Source organism: Saccostrea echinata, unplaced genomic scaffold, assembly GCF_033153115.1.
Source record: "Saccostrea echinata isolate AGI-Se365-2 ecotype Australia unplaced genomic scaffold, CSIRO_AGI_Sech_v1 ptg000015l, whole genome shotgun sequence".
Classification (NCBI taxonomy): domain Eukaryota; kingdom Metazoa; phylum Mollusca; class Bivalvia; order Ostreida; family Ostreidae; genus Saccostrea; species Saccostrea echinata.
The window spans coordinates 77001-96572 of NW_026889764.1; the positions used below are offsets into that span (position 1 = coordinate 77001).

Genomic DNA, 19572 nt, shown 5'->3' on the forward strand with positions numbered 1-19572 from the left:
CCCCTCCAACTGAAATTGATTCCTTCTTACCATGCTTACAGGCTTAACTATGAAGATGTGACAGGGAGTGTAATAACAATAATTGTTCAGACGAACACATATTAAGCTGATATACGTATCAAATTTTAATGGATAGATAGAAATTAATAAACAATTACAACCATTTATTATAAACTACATAAAGATAATTTTTCAAGCAATTTGAAATTCTTCATTTTTTATGATAATATTTTATTTCGTATATATGTTTATAGGTTTATTCGTATCAACAAATCTGTGTACGAGTTAATAACGCAGCCTGGTTCCCTGCATTTTCAGTGACAGAGAACCAGAATAAGATTTCTAGGGAAACAAGCCTTGTTACAAGGTTTGAGGTTTGTTTATTTTATATTTTAATTTACACTTTTTAAAAATTATTATTATTATGCAAAAATCTGTGTGCAGATGAATATTTACATTTTAATGTTACAAGTCGTTTTGTGGTTCATATTTGCGGTGACTGTCCCACGTGTGTTTACCTGTTTACATTCACCTACTGACCTAGAGTCTTCAAAATATACCTTCTGTAATCATGACTGTTGTAATCTTGTTTTTATGTTAGTTTACCGTATGTAACTTGACTGTTGTATAGATTTATAGCGATCACTGCAAGCTTTAAATATATAGGTGAAGAGAAATTTCAGACTATCAATCACAGGCACTTGTTTCATATACGGTGCACCCCTACTTATTTTTACCACAAGGTATCTAACTCAATTTCAGGCACCCCCGCTTCAAGCTCGTATTTTGTTCATGTATCATTATCAATCATTAACCTACTTTAAAATGACATCGTTCGCTTCAAGAGACTTTTTTCTTGTCAAATAAATCGTTTCAGATGTCTCTGGTCGAGTCTCTTTATTGTAAAACACTCATTTATTCCACGAAAATTACCTCGATACATTTTAAGACTTTAGATGGGATACAACTTCCAGTTGGGGATAGAATAAAACCAGAGACTTCCGAGTATTCCATTCCGAGGTCTCTGGTTTTATCCTTCATTTATAACCCCAACCGCAAATTTGTATCGAAAATTACCTTGATACATTTTAAGACTTTAGATGGGATACAAATTTCATTTTTTTCACAGGTCACGAGGTTTCAACTTAAAAAATAAAAATTCTCACCGTTAAGATATGTTGGAAATTTTAGCTTGATGTGTTGATAATTTGCCAAATTATTATGTAATAAAGGGGACTTTATATGATCACCCGGCGCTGTCGCTTTAGTTCAGTCTTCACAACAATTCTTTTTCAGCACATGCCCTTCGGGCATGTAGACCTATCATTTTTACCCAGCCCATTCAAATTTGTACATGTCCTACTCAAAATTCTTACATTTACCAGTATTGTGCAACAAAAAAAACCCATTAGGTATAAAGGTTTTATATTAATTTTTTCAGCATCGTAAACCAACCATGGCCTGTGATTGCCATTTTCTAAAGCGTTTTTGTTCATAAATAACTTTTGAGTTGCATGCTGGTCATTTGTTGGCCGGTTTAGCTGAACTGAATTTCAGAAATGGGATCATGACTGTAGTGCCACAGTATGTGGCATTGATGAACATCTCGTAATTTAGCAAGCAACTTCGAGAAAACAAATAGGTTAAACTAAACACTTCAATGATTAGATTGACAATCATTTGACAGGTCGTATCGAGAATGTAGACAGGCAATCCATCGACATTACATATAGCAACGTTTAAGCGAATAATGGGGGAAGGACAGAATAAATGGCAAGTAAAGATCGTACAATGAAAGAAGATTCACATATGCCCTCTTCGGACATGTAATTTGGCAATTGTTACATGCCCGGCTGCAAATTTAACAGGTCCCTGGCATCGGGTTATTTGGAAGACTGTTTGTTTAGTTTCATGAGGTCCGACAACATTGATTCTCAATGTCTGCTCCCTCTACCCCATACACTTATCTTGATAAAATTATATATAAATTATATTATTAATTATATAAATTGATATAAATTATATAAACCGGTCTTGTTTATATAATTTTACAATGTCATAAACAGCTGCTTAAGTGCATATAATATTGTAAATGGATTTATATATAGGATTAGGGAAAGATCCTCACTTGATTATGGCAGCATATTTAGCTCGTAGGAGTTTATTATCTACCACACATGATCAATGTTACTTTTGGACGTGAATGACTTTTGACACCCTAACTTCAGTTCAAATCAACATTAACTTTATGTGACGTCTCTCTGAATCTTTTTTGGCATGTAACTTGGGTAAAAACAATTAAGTACTCTTGATGCATTTGATTTCTCTTAGCCCGTTTAAACATTTCCAAGGTCTATAACAGTTTTTGCAGGGGCGAAACTATGTAGAAGTTGGAAAAGAAACCCATCCCCTTTTTGACGTATTTGGTTTTCGAGGGGTGAAAATTTTCAATATTACACTCAACTACATGCAATATTTATTATATTATACTGAATGTTTTATACAAATAATAGTGAACCTTGAGTGCATAAATCTGCGCAGTCACTATTTTTTGGAATATCACCCGTCGTCAAGCAATGTTGACTGTTGCGACACTGGGCGTGGCTTCATTATTCAGCGGATAATAGTGCTTTTTAACAAATGTTTCTTGACAAATCAGATTAATTCATCTAATATACCTGAAAGTACAATATTAATTAATTGTCATCATTTTCCTATATTAGCATTTTTACTGGTAATGGTTTTGAAATGATAGGAACATGCACTGTTCAAAAAGTCTTAAAATGTTGTTTTGGCTCAATTTCTTTGTTAGATTACTGTGTTGAACTAAGGCAGGCCAGTTAAAGTAACATGATCCTATAGATTCCATGTACATTTAGTACTGTAAAGTAGACAAATTTATTGTTCTCACAAGTAGTTCTCAAACATTGATTTAAGTTGGTCTCCTGAAGGATGTAATAATGCAATTGGTCTGCTTAAGGTACAGTGTATAATATAGACATGCATATTTTATTTTGAATTTGTATTATGTCAATCATTAGAAATATATGGATCTTAATTAAAAAACATTGTTTTCATTAGAAACATTGTTTTCATTAGAATTTAAGATATGTATAATAGGCATATATTCTTCATGCTTTTCCATAGTTAAGTCCTTTTTTACAGGGTCTCTGCTAGAATCATGTGGACCCCAGTGTAACAAATCTATGGAAAGAGAGAAAATCTCAGCTCAAGGGTCAACATGTCTTTATTCCAAGAAAGGTAAATTGATAATTTTTTCTGCTAAAATACTCTTTTATAAATCATAATATCAATGCAAAAGAGTGAACAAACAATGTACCTAACAATATTTTGAAAATGAAAGTGCAATAACAGTTAATAATTATGATCAATCGTATGAATGTTAATAATCCAATCAAAGTCCTTGTTGTATATCATTTTTGCTAGGGCTGTGTATTGAGCAAAAAAAAAAAAAGAAAGAAAGAAAGACATTTTTTAATGCGATATGCAATATATTGAATTCTTTAACAATTCTGTCAAAAAAGTCTTATAAATCATTATGCATGAATTTTATAAAAATAATAATTGTTTTTTACTCATTTTTAATTTTTTGTCTCACCGTCTTTAAAAATTACACTTCAAATTCAAACTTTTCTTGACTGTAAAATCAACATGTTAAGTAAAGTTGTCTATGTATTTTTATGATTTTGTAATAATCATTTAAGATGTGCTACCTCCTTAATGATTATGTCATTTTTGATCAGTTTTAATTCAAAACAGTTACCGGTAAATATAATCTTTGGTGATTGAAATTCCCAAGTTTTTCACACAATTACATAAAAAAACTGCCTGCCCATAAGTTATTTTTAGCTCACCTGAGCCAAAGGCTCAAGTGAGCTTTTCTGATCAAAATTTGTCCGTTGTCTGTCGTTGTTGTCGTCTTTGTCATTGTTGTTGTTGTTGTAAACTTTTCACATTTTCATCTTCTTCTCAAGAACCACTGGGCCAATTTCAACCAAACTTGCCAAAAAGCATCCTTGGGTAAAGGGGATTCAAGTTTGTTCAAATGAAGGGCCACACCCTCTTTCAAGGGGAGATAATTAAGAATTAGTGAAAATTTAGTGGTATCTTTTAAAAATCTTCTTCTCAAGAACCACTGGGCTGTAAAAGTTGAAACTTAGGTGAGACCTTCATTACATAGTGTAGATTCAAATTTGTTCAAATCATGACCCCCTGGGGTAGGGTGGAGCCACAATGGGGGATCAAAGTTTTACATAGGAATATATAGGAATAAATCTTTAAAAATCTTCTCCTCAAGAACAACAAAGCTATGATTAGTCATATTGATATGGAATCATCCTCAGGTAGTGTAGATTCAAGTTTGTTCAAATCATGACCCCCAGGGGTAGGATGGGGCCACAAGGGGGGATCAAAGTTTTACATAGGAATATATAGAAAAAATCTTTAAAATCTTTTTCTCAAGAACAACAAAGCCACAATTAGGCATATTGATATGGAATTATCCTCAGATAGTGCAGATTCAAGTTTGTTCAAATCATGACCCCCAGGGGTCGGATGGGGCCACAATGGGGGATCAAAGTTTTACATAGAAATATGTAGGAGAAATCTTGAAATTGTTTTTCTTAAAAACAAGGCCACAATTAGTCATAATTTATATGGAAGCATCCTCAGGTAGTGTAGATTCAAGTTTGTACAAAATCACGACCCCCGGGCAGGGGGGGGGGCACAATGGGGGATCAATATTTTACATAGGAATTTATAGAAAAAAAATCTTTAAAAACCTTTCTCTCAAGAACAACAAAGCCACAATTAGTCATATTGATATGGAATCATTCTCAGGTAGTGTAGATTAAATTTTGTACAAATCATGACCCCCAGGGGTAGGGTGGGGCCACAATGGGTGGATCAAAATTTTACATAGAAATATGTAGAAAAAAATCTTGAAAAATCTTCTTCTCAAGAACAACAAAGTCACAATTAGTCATATTGATGTGGATTCATCCTCAGGTAGTGAAGATTCAAGTTTGTATCAAATCAGGACCCCTTGGGGTAGGGTGGGGCCACAAGGGGCGATCAAAGTTTTACATAGGAATATACAGAAAAAAAAAATGAAAAATCTTCTTCTCAAGAACAGCAAAGCCTTGTTAAGTCATATTGATATGGAAGCATTCTCAGATAGTGTAGATTTAACTTTGTTCAAATCATGACCCCCAGGGTTAGGGTGGTGCCACAATTGAGGATCAAAGTTTTACATAGGAATACATAGGAAAAAACTTCAAAAATCTTCTTCTCAGGAACAGCACAGCCATGTTTTGTCATATTGATATGGAAGCTTCCTCAGGTAGTGTAGATTCAAGTTTGTTCAAATCATGACCCCTGGGGGTAGGGTGGGGCCACAATGGGGGATCATAGTTTTCCATAGGAATATATAGGGGAAAAAACTTGAAAAATCTTCTTCTCAGGAACAGCAAAGCCATGTTTTGTCATATTGATATGGAAGCTTCCTCAGGTAGTGTAGATTCAAGTTTGTTCAAATCATGACCCCTGGGGGTAGGGTGGGGCCACAATGGGGGATCATAGTTTTCCATAGGAATATATAGGGGAAAAAACTTGAAAAATCTTCTTCTCAGGAATAGCAAAGCCATGTTTTGTCATATTGATATGGAAGCATCTTCAGGTAGTGTAGATTCAAGTTTGTTCAAATCATAAACCCCAGGGGTAGGGTGGGGCCACAATGTGGGATCAAATTTTTACATAGGAATATATAGGAAAAAATCTTTTCATCAACAGAAAAGCCATGTTTAGTCATATTGATATGGAAGCATCCTCAGGTAGTGTAGATTCAAGTTTGTTCAAATGATTGGGGGGGGGGGGGTAGGGAGGGTCCACAATGGGGGATCAAATTTTTAAAAAGGGAATATATAGGAAAAAAATCTTTAAAAATCTTCTGCTCAAGAACAGTAAAGCCATTTGTTATATTGATATGGAAGCATCCTCAGGTAGTTCAAAATCCAAGCCCCCTCCCCTTTAAACTTTTCAATACTGAAGTGATTTGTGCTTTTTCCTAGCCAATGTGCTCAGGTGAGCATTGTGGCCCATGGGCCTCTTGTTTTTGATACGATATATTCATTAATCTAGATATGTATCGATATACAGGTAAATTTCGGTATCTCGAACACCGGTATGTCGAATACCACGGATATCTCGAAGTGAATCAACGGTCTCGGCCGTTTTTATTATATTTATGATTTTAAAAAACCCCGGTATCTCGAACACGGAAATCTCGAATACCTCGCTTATCTCGAAGTAGATTTACGGTCCCAAGTGCTATAAACACATGCATTATCTCGAAGTCCAACAAATTCTCGCTCCGCTGAATTCACACCTTAGTGCACAATAATCCCATTATGCTAATTTTACGGTCTGTTGAACATTAGGTCTAGCACAGGCTTCATGGGACCATTGCTGATAATCACACCTTATTAGTCCCAAGCTGTTGTTTTTGGTAGTTAAATTTAATTACGCAGGCCAGGTGATTTGGAGGTGTTAATAAAATGCACTCTCAGAGATACTATGACACGATAATGAAACAGCAGCTTGGGGACGATTACTGTACTAGAAATTTAAATTATCGAAAATACACGCATATACACATCATTACATATCAAAGTAAACACTGAACACATCAAAGTGATATTGAACTCAAGAAATTAAACAATTAAAGACATTATTTTGAGTATAAAAGTCAGTACCAAAAATCAAATCTTCAGTAAATATCATGTCCGATAAGGCAATCTAACGAAGGACCCAGTAGCCAACCAGGGGATAGTTAGATTATCTGACCATGGTGTAAAAAGAAAACTTAAAGTTCATACAATCGAAACAAAGTTTGCTTTTGTTTATTCATATTGGCAATTTCAGTAAATTTTTGTAGAACGATAATTCCTGTTGTTACATTTAGGCATGTGGGTATATGTACATATCCTGTTAAAGTCTTTGTGTATCACATTATATCATGATATACTTCAGACAAATTAGTACACCCGTAGTTTTGAATACAATTCATACATTGATTTCATTTGCCACAATGGTCTCTTTAATATTGCAATAATGCATTTGGTCTTCCTAATGCATGTGTAATGCAGGTACTGTATATACTCTATGTCCAGCTTATAGGTGAGTCATAAAAAGATTAGTATTTTGAAACCAGGTTAAAACATCAGAGCATTGATTTGAAATTGTCAATTGATTCTGGCAAAAAGTTGTACTGATTTATAAGCGGGTCAATAGCAAATCCCTCCAAAATAACCTCAAAAAATACAACTGACTTATAGGTGGACCACCTTATAGGCAAGTATATATACGGTATAGTTTTTGTTGAATTTTGCTAACAGCAAAACACTATGAATAATGAATTTTGGGAAAAAAAGATTATTAAGTTTAATGATGCATGTATGTAGTATAGAAATATTGTTCATATGCCTGTACATGGTACAAATATGCATTTTACAGAGTGTACATATGCCAGAATCATATGGACCGCAGACTGGCCCTGGTGATTCCGTTAAGAAAAAAGAGGAAAAATCAGTGCTTGTGCTCATTGGTCATTGGACAAAGGTAAATAGATTTATTTCATGAAACTAAACATGTAAATTACTAGGATATTAAAATATCACAATTAAAATACATGTACTGATTTATATATATATGGATATCAGTTGGTCTCCTTGATGGAGTTAAGTGCATTTGTTATCCCTTTTAAGTGGATCATTTAAATATTATGCAGTTTATTTAGAAGCTCTTTATTATCTGCACTGTTCACTTTTACAGGGTGTATGCCAGAATTTTTTCAAGAACAGTCTGAATCTGACATGGAAAAAATTAAGAAAAACAGCCTTCCTGTTTATAAATCTACATTCTGACAAAGGGTAATTTTGTTTAGTTCAATTAGAAGTGCACATTTAAGTTCAATTGCTTTCCTTAATGATATATTATAGCATTTTTATTCCCTTATGAACAATATGTATACTTGTAAAGCATGTATCACAAAATCTTCTGCAAACAAAGTTTTGGGTGTATAGTGTTTGTTGTTTAACGTCCCTCTTGAGAATTTTCACTCATATGGAGACGCCAACACTTGTCGGTGGAGAGCTGCAAATTTTTGTCCTATACTCAGCACTTATGGCCATTGAGCATTGAGGGATCTTTATTGAGCCAGCACCTACTGTGACATGGGACCTCGGTTAATACCTCTGTCTCATCTGAAGAACGGGTCTCCATGTCCCACAGTGGGATTCAAACTCGCGATGTAAGAATCAGCTTCTTTCTCCGCGACTCTAGAGTAGATGCTCTAACCACTGCATCTGCTCTACTTTGGCAACTTTGGGTGTATATAAGCATAGGAATCATCATGTCCATCTGTCTGTTCATGTGTTTGGCCACTTTTATGATTAGTTTTTTTGTTCCAATTCTGGCTGAGATAAATTGATTTAAGTCATCTAAATACAAACAAATTAAGGGAAAATACCATGGTATTGGAATGAACATTTTGGAATACTGTCTAATTGTTCCATTGTAGTTGGTTTCTTTAATGTTGAAATAATGCATCTGGTCTTCCTAATGCATGGCATACACTGTATGCATGTGTAATGTTAAAGTTGGCTGAATGTAAAACAGTTCTTGCATTATGACAAAGGTAAATAGATTTAGTTCATGTAACTAAACATGTAAATTATTAGGGTATTAAAATCTCAAGTTTTGAATACTGATTTACATGTGGATCAAGAGTAGTTGGTCTCCTTAATGCAGTAATAATACATTTGGTCTCCCTTATGCATACTATATACTGTGGTTTCATTAATATTCGTGGGCATCAATTTTCGTGGATTTAGTAAAAATAACTATTTCGAGGATACATAAATTCGTGGATAATGATCATACAACAACAAAAAATGTCACTTTTTCTTTTTTGTTTACTCTCCGTATGCTTCAGCGGGAATCCTCACGTCATATGCAATGTTAAGAGTTCGTTAATATTTTAAAACAATTACTAACACTTGAAAACTTTTTAATATTCTTTATATTTTGCTCATCTGTATTTTTAATAGTCGGAACCTTCAAGCGTTTACATGGTATAACAATAAAGGGAGAGAAATTCCAAATACCTTCTCCACTGTAAGACTATGATCTCGATTGGACAATTATATCGGATATTGAAACAGATTATTAGAAACAATTAACTAAAATACTATAGACTTTAATTTAATCATCGTTTCGGTTATATGGTTTTTAAGACAATTTGAATTTCACATTGTATCTTTTAAGCGCACATATATACCGACGATAATTAAGTGTGGCTAAAAAGTAACAAAAATTATTAAGTACTTAAATTTATAAATTTACAAAATAGTGTTAAAGACTTATTTTCACATGCACAGCGTGTTGTTTCTGTACTTGACAGTGATATCAAGACCCCTTAGGCTTTGTGTTTAACAAAAAAATTGTTTCAAAGTCAAATTAGCATTTAATTGTGTTAATAATTTGTATGATTTAATCCAGTTATGAACAGGGAATAATTAATTATTTCTACCGGACTTTTTATTTAACGATAATTTGTGTTTTTATTGTGCAGGTGATAACTGGTGTTGGACCGTTAGATGTTTGAGAATAACGAATTTACAAATTTACACCTGATTTTCTATCATCCTTTGTGCTATACTACTGATTGGGATATGCACCGCTTTGACAGTTCTACGTTTTGTTTGATTATTTCCGTACAGAATATTTAAACATATTGACTAAAAATTGCCATATAATTATATAAAAGTATTTCTTCTTTATTAAATATTCTTTAAAATGATAAAATACATTTATAAAGCCAACCTGTTGGGAAAAGGGGGACAGGTATTCGCATATATTAATAGAAGTCGTTATAAGCTTTTTAAAGGTTTATCATAAATCAAAATGGAGGCACCAAACTTCGATGAACATTTGATTTCGTGGATTGACTCAACAACGAAATCCACGGAAATTGGTGTTCCACGAATAATGATGAAACCACAGTATTATATAAATTTAATGACTGACATGTACGAGGGTTGATCCAAAAGTTCATGGAATTTCTTCATATTTTATTTATTTATTAGTGAAAGTGGTTGAATACTGATTTACATGTGGATAGTAGTTGGTCTCCTTAATGCAGTAATAATACATTTGGTCTCCCTTATGCATACTGTATATTATATAAATTTAATGACTGACATGTACGAGGGTTGATCCAAAAGTTCGTGGAATTTCTTCTAGTGTTGTACCGATAATCAGAAAACATCGATTGTCGACAAAAAAATGCTACCGATTCCGATGATCGATTATAGTTTTTCATAATCGATCATCGGAAACATACTTCTAATACAATACATTCCGGAATTATCCATTTCTGGTTTAAAATTTATTTCTTCTTAACGAAAGAAAATGGCATCTGCATCTGATACTAGCCAACTAGCACGAAGCAGAGGTGATTAAGAACCGAAGATGCATATATAGGGCCTAAAAAAAATTATTTTTGTTTCCTGTAATAACCCGACCGACCCATTCAATTTACCCCCGGGTGAATTTTTTTTCTGCCAAATCTGTGTTTGCTCTTTGGTTTGATTAATCAGCTGATTCTTTTTATTCAAAAAATATTAATTGTGTCTTTTATTTGAGATATAAAATATGCAACTTAGCAACTCTTAAATATAGAGTGATCAATTCCCACCACGACTTTTTGAAGCCGTTTTCTGCCGCTAGGCAGCCATGTTGGGTGTCCACTGTAAATATTTTTAGGTCTAGAAAGTGTAAAAGAAGCAAAACAACAAAGAAAATAATATATTATGTATTTTATATATTCATGTTCAAGAAATAAATAAAATTATTGTAATAGTCTGCTTTTTGTATACAAAACTATGAGGAAATCCAATTATAATCGGTGAAATCTCATCAGAAGCAGTAACCGATTCCAACCGATGATTGATTATGAAAATTAACTGATGTCTCATCACTAATTTCTTCATATTTTTTTTTATTTATTAGTGAAAGCGGTTGAATACTGATTTACATGTGGAGAGTAGTTGGTCTCCTTAATGCAGTAATAATACATTTGGTCTCCCTTATGCACACTGTATATTATATAAATTTAATGACTGACATGTACGAGGGTTGATTCAAATGCTCATGGAATTTCTTCGTATTTTATTTTTTTATTAGTGAAAGTGGTTGAATACTGATTTACATATGGATAGTGGTTGGTCTCCTTAATGCAGTAATAATACATTTGGTCTCCCTTATGCATACTGTATATTATATAAATTTAATGACTGACATGTACTAGGATTGATCCGAAAGTTCATGGAATTTCTTCTTATTTTATTTATTTATTTGTGAAAGTGGTTGAAAATTACAAATAAGAATATAGACACTTGTTGAATTTTTTTGATAAAAAAATATTTTAAATATTAATGATAGTAACTCTATGGCAGTTAACATAGCAAAGGATGTTTTAAAATGCAGGGGAGACATTTACTTGTTCATTATCATTTTAATTCTTAATACGTGATATAAGAAAAAACCTGCGCCAAGTGGCAAATAAAATGAGAATTTTGTCATAATTATGATTGCTTGACCACTAATATACCTGTATGTGAGAGTTTTACTGATTTAACTTGATATTTAGATTATTAGTTGATGATTTCTTGTTCATCTTTTAATTGTTAGAGAACGTCACATTTCAGTCAAGTTATAAGTTTTGTTAAAATCTTAGGAACACTCTGACTTAAAGGGGTATACTACTGATACAGGCTGGAGAAAAATGCATTTAGCAACTGATTTTCCAGTGGCGTGAGAAATTTAAGAACAATAGAACTTCCATGGTGTGGCTGCTTTTGGAGGGTCTGTTTTTCTCGTAGACAAATTAAGCGTTGATGGATGTTGACCGCTGACGTACTGTGCTTGACTTTGCTACTGAATTGGAACATCATATGGAAAGATGGGGAGTATTTTTGAAATATGAATGTAATATAAAGATAAGTCGATTGGTGGATACCCAGGCTTTTCTTGAGAGAAAAAAGGAGAAAAAGGCAGAATATTCTGTAGAATTACTTAGTTGAATTGAACATGAGGGTGAGATGCTCCTATAACATGACATGACCTACTTAACTTGACGTTACGTCGAAGTCTCCCCCGGATTTTACAACTATCAGTGTTCAGAAAGCTCATGTGACCTTATTGGTAATTGGAACGTAGTGAAATTTTCCAGTATTGTTGCATAATGACTCTATATTATAAATATGCCTATTGTTTGCTTTCATCAAATCACAATAAAATTTTAGAAATAATTAAATTCCATGAACTTTTGGATCAACCCTCGTGTTAGAAAAAAGATGGATCTAAGATTGAACAGGTTATAATTCACCTGAGTCATTTAAATTACTTATTGCTATCTGTTCTTGTTCAGTCATCATGTGTCAAGTATTGTCTGTAAACTATTGAACATTTTCAGTTTCTTTTCTGGAACCAGTTTCAACTAATTTCTCGGTTGAAGTACTGTATAGGGGATTAATTTCAGGGGTTGTAATTTTCATGTTTTTCTCTCCTCTGACACGATCGCGGTTTGTTGAATTCGCGGAATTGGTATATAACTAAGGTTACATGTACCTCCCTTCAATGTCTATATCCATTTACCGTAAGTTTTGGGGTATATGTCGATGGGATATATAGGTCGAAAGGCTCATTTTCAGCCGTAATTTTTAAAAAATCCTTAGATAGGACGAACTCAGAAGATAAGACGAGGCTTTGTATATCGATTTTCTAGAGATTCTTACGTAGATACTACGTATCAAAACATGTAAGCCTCTTTAACTTAACCCGTGATATTAACGTATTGATAAAATAAACTGGTATTTTTATGAGTACAGCATTTTAATAGTGTTTTATACAAACATACCTAAAACTTCATTGAATTGTAATGTAACGTATTTTCTCCAACTTGCCTGTTAAATGCCGTCGTAGTTTCACTCTGTCGTTAAACACATAAATACGGTAGTATACAACAGCTATAATTAGGGAAATACCCGAAATCAAACAATAATTATTTCCATTTTAGAACATCGTGAACACATTCTTTTATTCCGACATTATTTACCGGGGTACAATATTAACTTCGAAGACCGCCATTTTTATATTTCTTGTCCAGGGATTTGCTAAAACACGCAATTGACTATTACATATAACTGTGAGCAATTGAAATTAATCATATTATCATGCTTTAATTTTGCTTGAGATGTTGTTGTAAAAAATAAATTTAATTGAGAGTACATTCGCAATTTAACAGTCATCATGAATTTCACTGTTTTGTTTGTTCGATGTTGTATTAATACCCCTGTAACGGCACGTGGATCTGTTAATCATGCCCTTCGGGTGTTTAAACCAACACAGGTGTTAACACCTTTGTGTACACAGTGTATTTATATCAACACCAAACATGCATTTAAGGAAGAAAATATATTAAGTAAAATGCAAAAGCCTGTATTAAAAAATCAAAGGACAAGTGCACTTAAGCAATGCTTAATGGGTCCTTTTTCAGTGCCATATTACTTTAGAATGTATTACCAAATTGTTCTCTTTTGGTAATAGTTAAACACAAGTGGACATTTCTAATTAAAATCACATTAAAACATCACCTAAATCAGCATGGATTTGAAACAAATGAAGTTTTTTAAATGTCTATAGATACCCCAAATCCGGAAAAGTCGTACCGAACCTATTTTGAGTTTCGTTTATTTAAATCAAGGGGAGGAGACATTTAAATCAGACACTTGAACAATCTGATGGTGGATCATTGACAGGCGCGTATGCCGAATGATACTTCTTGTGCTATTTTACCCGAGAAAAAAATCGAATGAAGTTGTATAGATACCTGTATCCATAGTGATCAAACTAAGAAATTTGCATGCTTGCATTTGAAATAATACAATAAGTATTAACATTAGTTCCTTTAAATTTTAAAATGAAAAAAAGTGTATTTAGGTGGCTTTCAATACCAGTACCATTGTCTTGCATGAATGTTAAAATGGTTGACACTTTTATTTATGATGACATTTTAACGACACTAAACTCTCCTAACCATTCCGTGTTCCTAAAACCAAATACATACAAACTTCTCTATGCGGCTTGACTTCGATATAATGATACAAAACGTGGTTATGTTTTACAGTGAGCATCTTTGAGGAATGTTTACTGGGGTAGAACTCAAGTGACTACCAGTATTTTAAATAATTTATTCCACGGGTGGGTTCAACATAGGTCATACAGGTAAATAGCTCTTGCTTGTTATAGGAAAAACATTGAACTTTTCATACATTTTTAATATTTTAAGTACAAGCCTAATCATGTACAAATTTCCTACTTTCACACAAGTTTTATAAATGTATAATGCATTTTTTGTCAATCGCACAAGTTTGTACAGTGTTAGGCTGACAATAAACAAAAGCTTTGAAATGAATGACCGTCCTCGATTTACTATAGAAAATCACGAATGTCGGCTGACCCCTACCACATTGTATGGCTTTGCTCTTTGTATATTCAAAATTTGTTGAATCTTATGGTTTAGATATCAATTAATGATCTGAGATGGAAAATTATGCTTAATTTAATTTACCGGGGCCCATAAGTGCACTCGTTCTTTAGTGTTTATACAGGTAAAAAGTTTGAAAAAATAAAAATGTGCCAACAAATGGTTTCGAACCAGGACACTAAAAATGTTCATGGTGAGAGTCTGCGGTCTATTGTTCTGGGCTATGCTGACTATGAGGACATTTGTAATAAATATAAACCAGTATGATAGAAATAGGTTTTCACGTTTTTTGTAGGTTTTTTTCTATGAATTTCGACCGTAGGCACCTCTAAAAGAACCTTGTTTTAAATAATCATAATTTAGGGGCAGGCAAAGGGTGATTATATTGCATCTATCGGGTATAATTTTCTTATCAGAAAATTGTAGAGATATGCAAGGTTAATTAATGACAACATTTATTTTTCCTTTTTGCCTAATACTTTTATGATTTTCACTAATAAATTGATTATTGAAAAAAAGCCTTTAATATGACTGCTGATTTTATCTCCATCTGTTAATTTTCAACACCTTTTCTCATGATTATAGTAGATAGAGAACAGATTATGATTTCTAACATTTACTTTTACAGATCATTTTCTTGAGATAGGTGGAACCAACAGTCAAATACAGACACTTCTAAGAAAAGTAAAAATCTGGCTCAGGTAAAAAAAAAAAAAAATATTTACAGTTTTAACAATTAGTAATTTTACCTTAATTAACTGGAAAAATCTTATTTGACGAAATACAGGTCAAGAATGAAGAATTTAAAGCCTAGTAGGGATTTTGGTCAATCATTACAGGTAATCTGCAGTCCCTCTTGAGAATTTTACACTCATATGGAGACGCCACCACTTGCCAGTGGAAAGCTGCAAATTCTGTCCTATACTCTGCACTCATGGTCATTGAGCAGTGAGGGGTCTTTTTCATGCCAGCACCTACTGTGACATGGGACCTTGGTTTATAAGGTCTCATCCGAAGGACTGGTCTCCATGTCCCACAGTGGGATTCAAACCTGCGACATAAGGATCAACTCCTTACTTCGCGACTCTAGAGCAGACGCTCTAACCATGGCGCCACGCTTGTGACTAGCTCAGTTTTAAAGAAATCATTCAAGATATTCTTTATCAAACTTAATATGCTGATACATATATAATTAGTCAGACCTATTCAACTATTTCAAAAACTTTTGACCTTTCCTGTGACCTTGACCTCACTTTCCTTCAATTTGCATTTTGCATGGTTTTAAAACCATTTAAAATATTGAATATCTAAGGCTATGCATCTATACATAATTTGGTGAGAATTTATCATTTATATCCATTTTTTTTAGATCTCAATTTCAATTTTAAAGAAACTTTTCAAGATATTCTCATCAAACTTCATACACTAACACAAAATTTCATGTTGCATTACTATACACTCGGCGGGCATACATGTCCTATGGACATATTTCTAGTGTATTGCTATTTCTGTTGTTTGTTTACTTCCGGTCAGTAAGTGCCCCCTAGGGGCAAGCCCCAGTCCTGTTTTCTTTTCCAGGGTTGCAACAGCGCCCCCTAGAAAAACAAGTTGCACCATCCAATTAAATCGTATTTTGTGCTGCTTATGCCAATGAAATTAAGGCTGGACAGCATATGTATTATATTCTGACCAATGGGGTTGCCGTATTTTCAAATAATTAGGATAGACTTACCACTTCAGCATTCCTTTCATCACTGCAGTGATATACATGGTCAAAAATTGACTAACTTTCATTTTTGTGTCAACTGCAGAGCAGAACGACACTTAGAGATCACTTTACCTGGTGTCTGTCTGTCCGTCTGTCACACCTTATATCTCCAAAATTTTGAGAGGCAGGGTTTTGATAATTAGCATTTATATATGTTTTTGAGCTCATGATACTATACTTTGAAACTGTATGAAATTCAGTTACCACACAAACTTATATTTAAATACTATGAAAATACATTGGGATCAGTATTCCACAATGAATCGTGTTGACTGACAAAGTGACAATTAAAGTAAAGACAGTCTGAAATTCCTTTCCTCCGAGGATTGTTGGAAGCACCTACATGTGTATTAATAAAATGATAAATAGTTATTCCTCATAATTTTAATTAAATTATTCATTTGAGGACTGGGGAACCATATTTTCTCTGATTGCCAGATTCTATCCCAGTCTTTGAAATACTTTTGGGTCCTTTTTTTCCTTGCAGGCAAATGCTTGAACCTCCATGCTAATATTAAATTAATAGCTGACCATTCTTAGATTTATTTACCTCTTTAATGACGATACCTAGCAGGTGACATATACATTCCTTGAAACACTCTAGTTCCTATTTGATTTTCACTAATATAAAGATTATTGAAAAAAGACTAAGGTGCTCTATAGTGATCAGTCTATTCATTCATCTGTCTGTCAAATACACATATCCCTTATGCTTGTTCAGAATACAGGTGACTCTAAATACTTCAAACTTTATATTTTTTAATTAGATACATGTAGCTGCTTTGGAACATCTGAAAGGTCTATTACATTATCACTAGTTTTACTAGTTTTCTTCATGTAAGTTGAATATATTTTAAACTTTTAATTTTTTATTTTTTCCAGGTAAGAAAGAAATTCAGGAGTTCTTAAATTGCCCTTGGAGTTCTTGGATTGCATCAAACTGCTAAAAGACCTCAACAAAAACAGCGTCTTGAAAATAAAAATGAAAATATTCAGTGAAAAAAAAAATGATGAAAGAGCCACTAAAAATCTTCAAGCCTTTGAGCTGAAATCTGGAAGTCAATCTGTGGACTTTACTAGTAAGTCATAATTACTAAGTCATCATTTGTGTATAATAAATACACTAAACTGTAAACACTTGTTAAAATGTGTATAATTTTTAGATATAATTTGTATCTCATAGACTTCAATAGTTTCATGTAATTTAAGTAATAATGAAAATTTCCTGTTGTCTAGCTAGATTAGAAACTATTATTGTCCAATTTTGGATATTGTGAAATAATTCATCTAGTATGCATACATGTGTGTACACTTACGTGTAAATTAATTGTTATAGCAAATTCAATTGATCATTAAATTGAATGTTGACTAATGTTTTTCATCAAAATTGTTTACACTGAATTGTTTGTGGATTTTTCCATTTGCCCAATCATGTCAAGGAGCACATGGCAGGAAATGCTTTCTCCTCCATTGCACCTGGTGTTTTTAGAGTCTGTTTGCTCTGCTCTAATTATGTATTGTTTCAATGGACTTTAAAGCTTGATCACTGTTGGTAATCTTCATATTTCATATACTATTAGAGTACTTGAAGAAAACTGTAAAGATTTAACATACAGTATAATGCATGTATATTGCACTTTAAGTACAGTGTATGTGGTTAAGAAATGTTAAATCGTCTCATAGTGCATTGAATTTGTTGAAAATTAGAAAATGTGTTGAAATTTTTTTTGAAATAATGTTAGATTGCAGATTTTTTTAAATCATGCAAGTAAGAAATTGCTAAATATTTTTTAGATTTTCTGGACAGTCTAGATGAGTTCTCACTATATACCTAGCATTGTCATCCCAGTTAAAATTTAAGGAGCAAGGTTCATTCCTAAGCTCTACCTGGACAAACTTGCATGGATTAAAGCACATTAACAGATTTACTTCAGATGCTTGACCTGATCTACATTTTCCTCATGTGTTTTTTTTGTTTTTGTTTGTTTGTTGTTTAACATCCCTCTCAAGAATTTTTCATCCATATGGAGATGCCACTACTTGCTGGTGGAGAGCTGCAAAATTTGACCTATACTTTGCACTCAGGGCCTTGAGCAGTAAGGGATCTTTTTTGTGCCCACATCAACTGCTAGGCGGGACCTCGGTTTATATGGTCTAATCTGAAGGACTGGTCCCCACATCCCCAGTGGATTTGAACCTGAGACTTAAGGATTAAATCCTTACTCGCGACTCTAGATTACAAACTCTTATCCTTTGCGCCACATGGGGGACTCCACAAGATTAAGTGTTTTGAGCAGTCCTATTCTCATGTAATTATAAACTCTATGTTGAACAAACCTGCAAAGATGATGTATGTACATGTAAATGTTTCAGGGTACCAATCCTTGAGTTGACTTAGATATTCTGGATTAATGACCAGTTTTTTAGAGAAGATTCATTCAAAGTAACAATATACTCTTTGGTGATCAGTAAACATAGATGATGTATCCTGCTTCTGATGCTGGATGTAACATACATTTTCAGGGTTATTGAGCAGTTAAATCTAACCCAGACCAACTTGCATAGATTTTGGATCCAGGTGATATACATTACCAGCGTGTTTGTTAAGTGAGACTTTGCCTTACTAGTAGATAACATTTATAGAAGTGAGCTTTGTATTCTTTGATTAGGTATGTTTTTTCTTTGCTCAGGATATATACAGACCTGCCTACCCTTCCGCTTTTGGCGTAATTTTTCCGCTTTTTACCACAAAATTACGCTGTTACGCCATGAAAACTAATTTTACGCTTTTTAAATATTTTTTCATAAACAACTTAATGAAAGGCTAACTTTGGAGTTAAAGTAAAGGCTTTCCTTAATGAAAACGAGAAGGTAATTAATACTAATTAATGGAGGGTTTCGGTTCTTCACGATATGATTATTTATGATACAAACAACATACGTAATACACGTTGTAGTTATGCCTTTTAAACGGGTTGCATGCCAAAATTAAGGAAACAAAACTTTTGAATGATGTGTGCAATAAGTAAAGTCAGTTTAATTTTCAATTCGGTTTATTCTTACATTGCTAAGAACAACATAGAGACAAGTAAATGTAAGAAAAACAAAATCGAAATAGCGGAATAATGTAGAATTTGTATTAATATGCGATTGAAACTCTGAATTATGTGATTTG

General features: G+C 33.3%; 1 long non-coding RNA gene across 3 annotated transcripts; it reads left to right on the plus strand.

The window, feature by feature from the left end:
* The first annotated feature begins 343 nt into the window (after positions 1 to 343).
* On the plus strand, positions 344 to 17694 carry LOC133187679 (uncharacterized). Of its 3 annotated transcripts, none has more exons than XR_009721221.1 (6): positions 344 to 374; positions 3166 to 3261; positions 7534 to 7638; positions 7852 to 7949; positions 15258 to 15330; positions 17280 to 17694. It is a non-coding gene; the product is annotated as an uncharacterized LOC133187679 (long non-coding RNA). The 3 variants fall into 3 exon arrangements; XR_009721222.1 differs by lacking the exon at positions 17280 to 17694 and adding an exon at positions 15469 to 15525; XR_009721223.1 differs by lacking the exon at positions 15258 to 15330.
* Positions 17695 to 19572: the final 1878 nt, after the last annotated feature.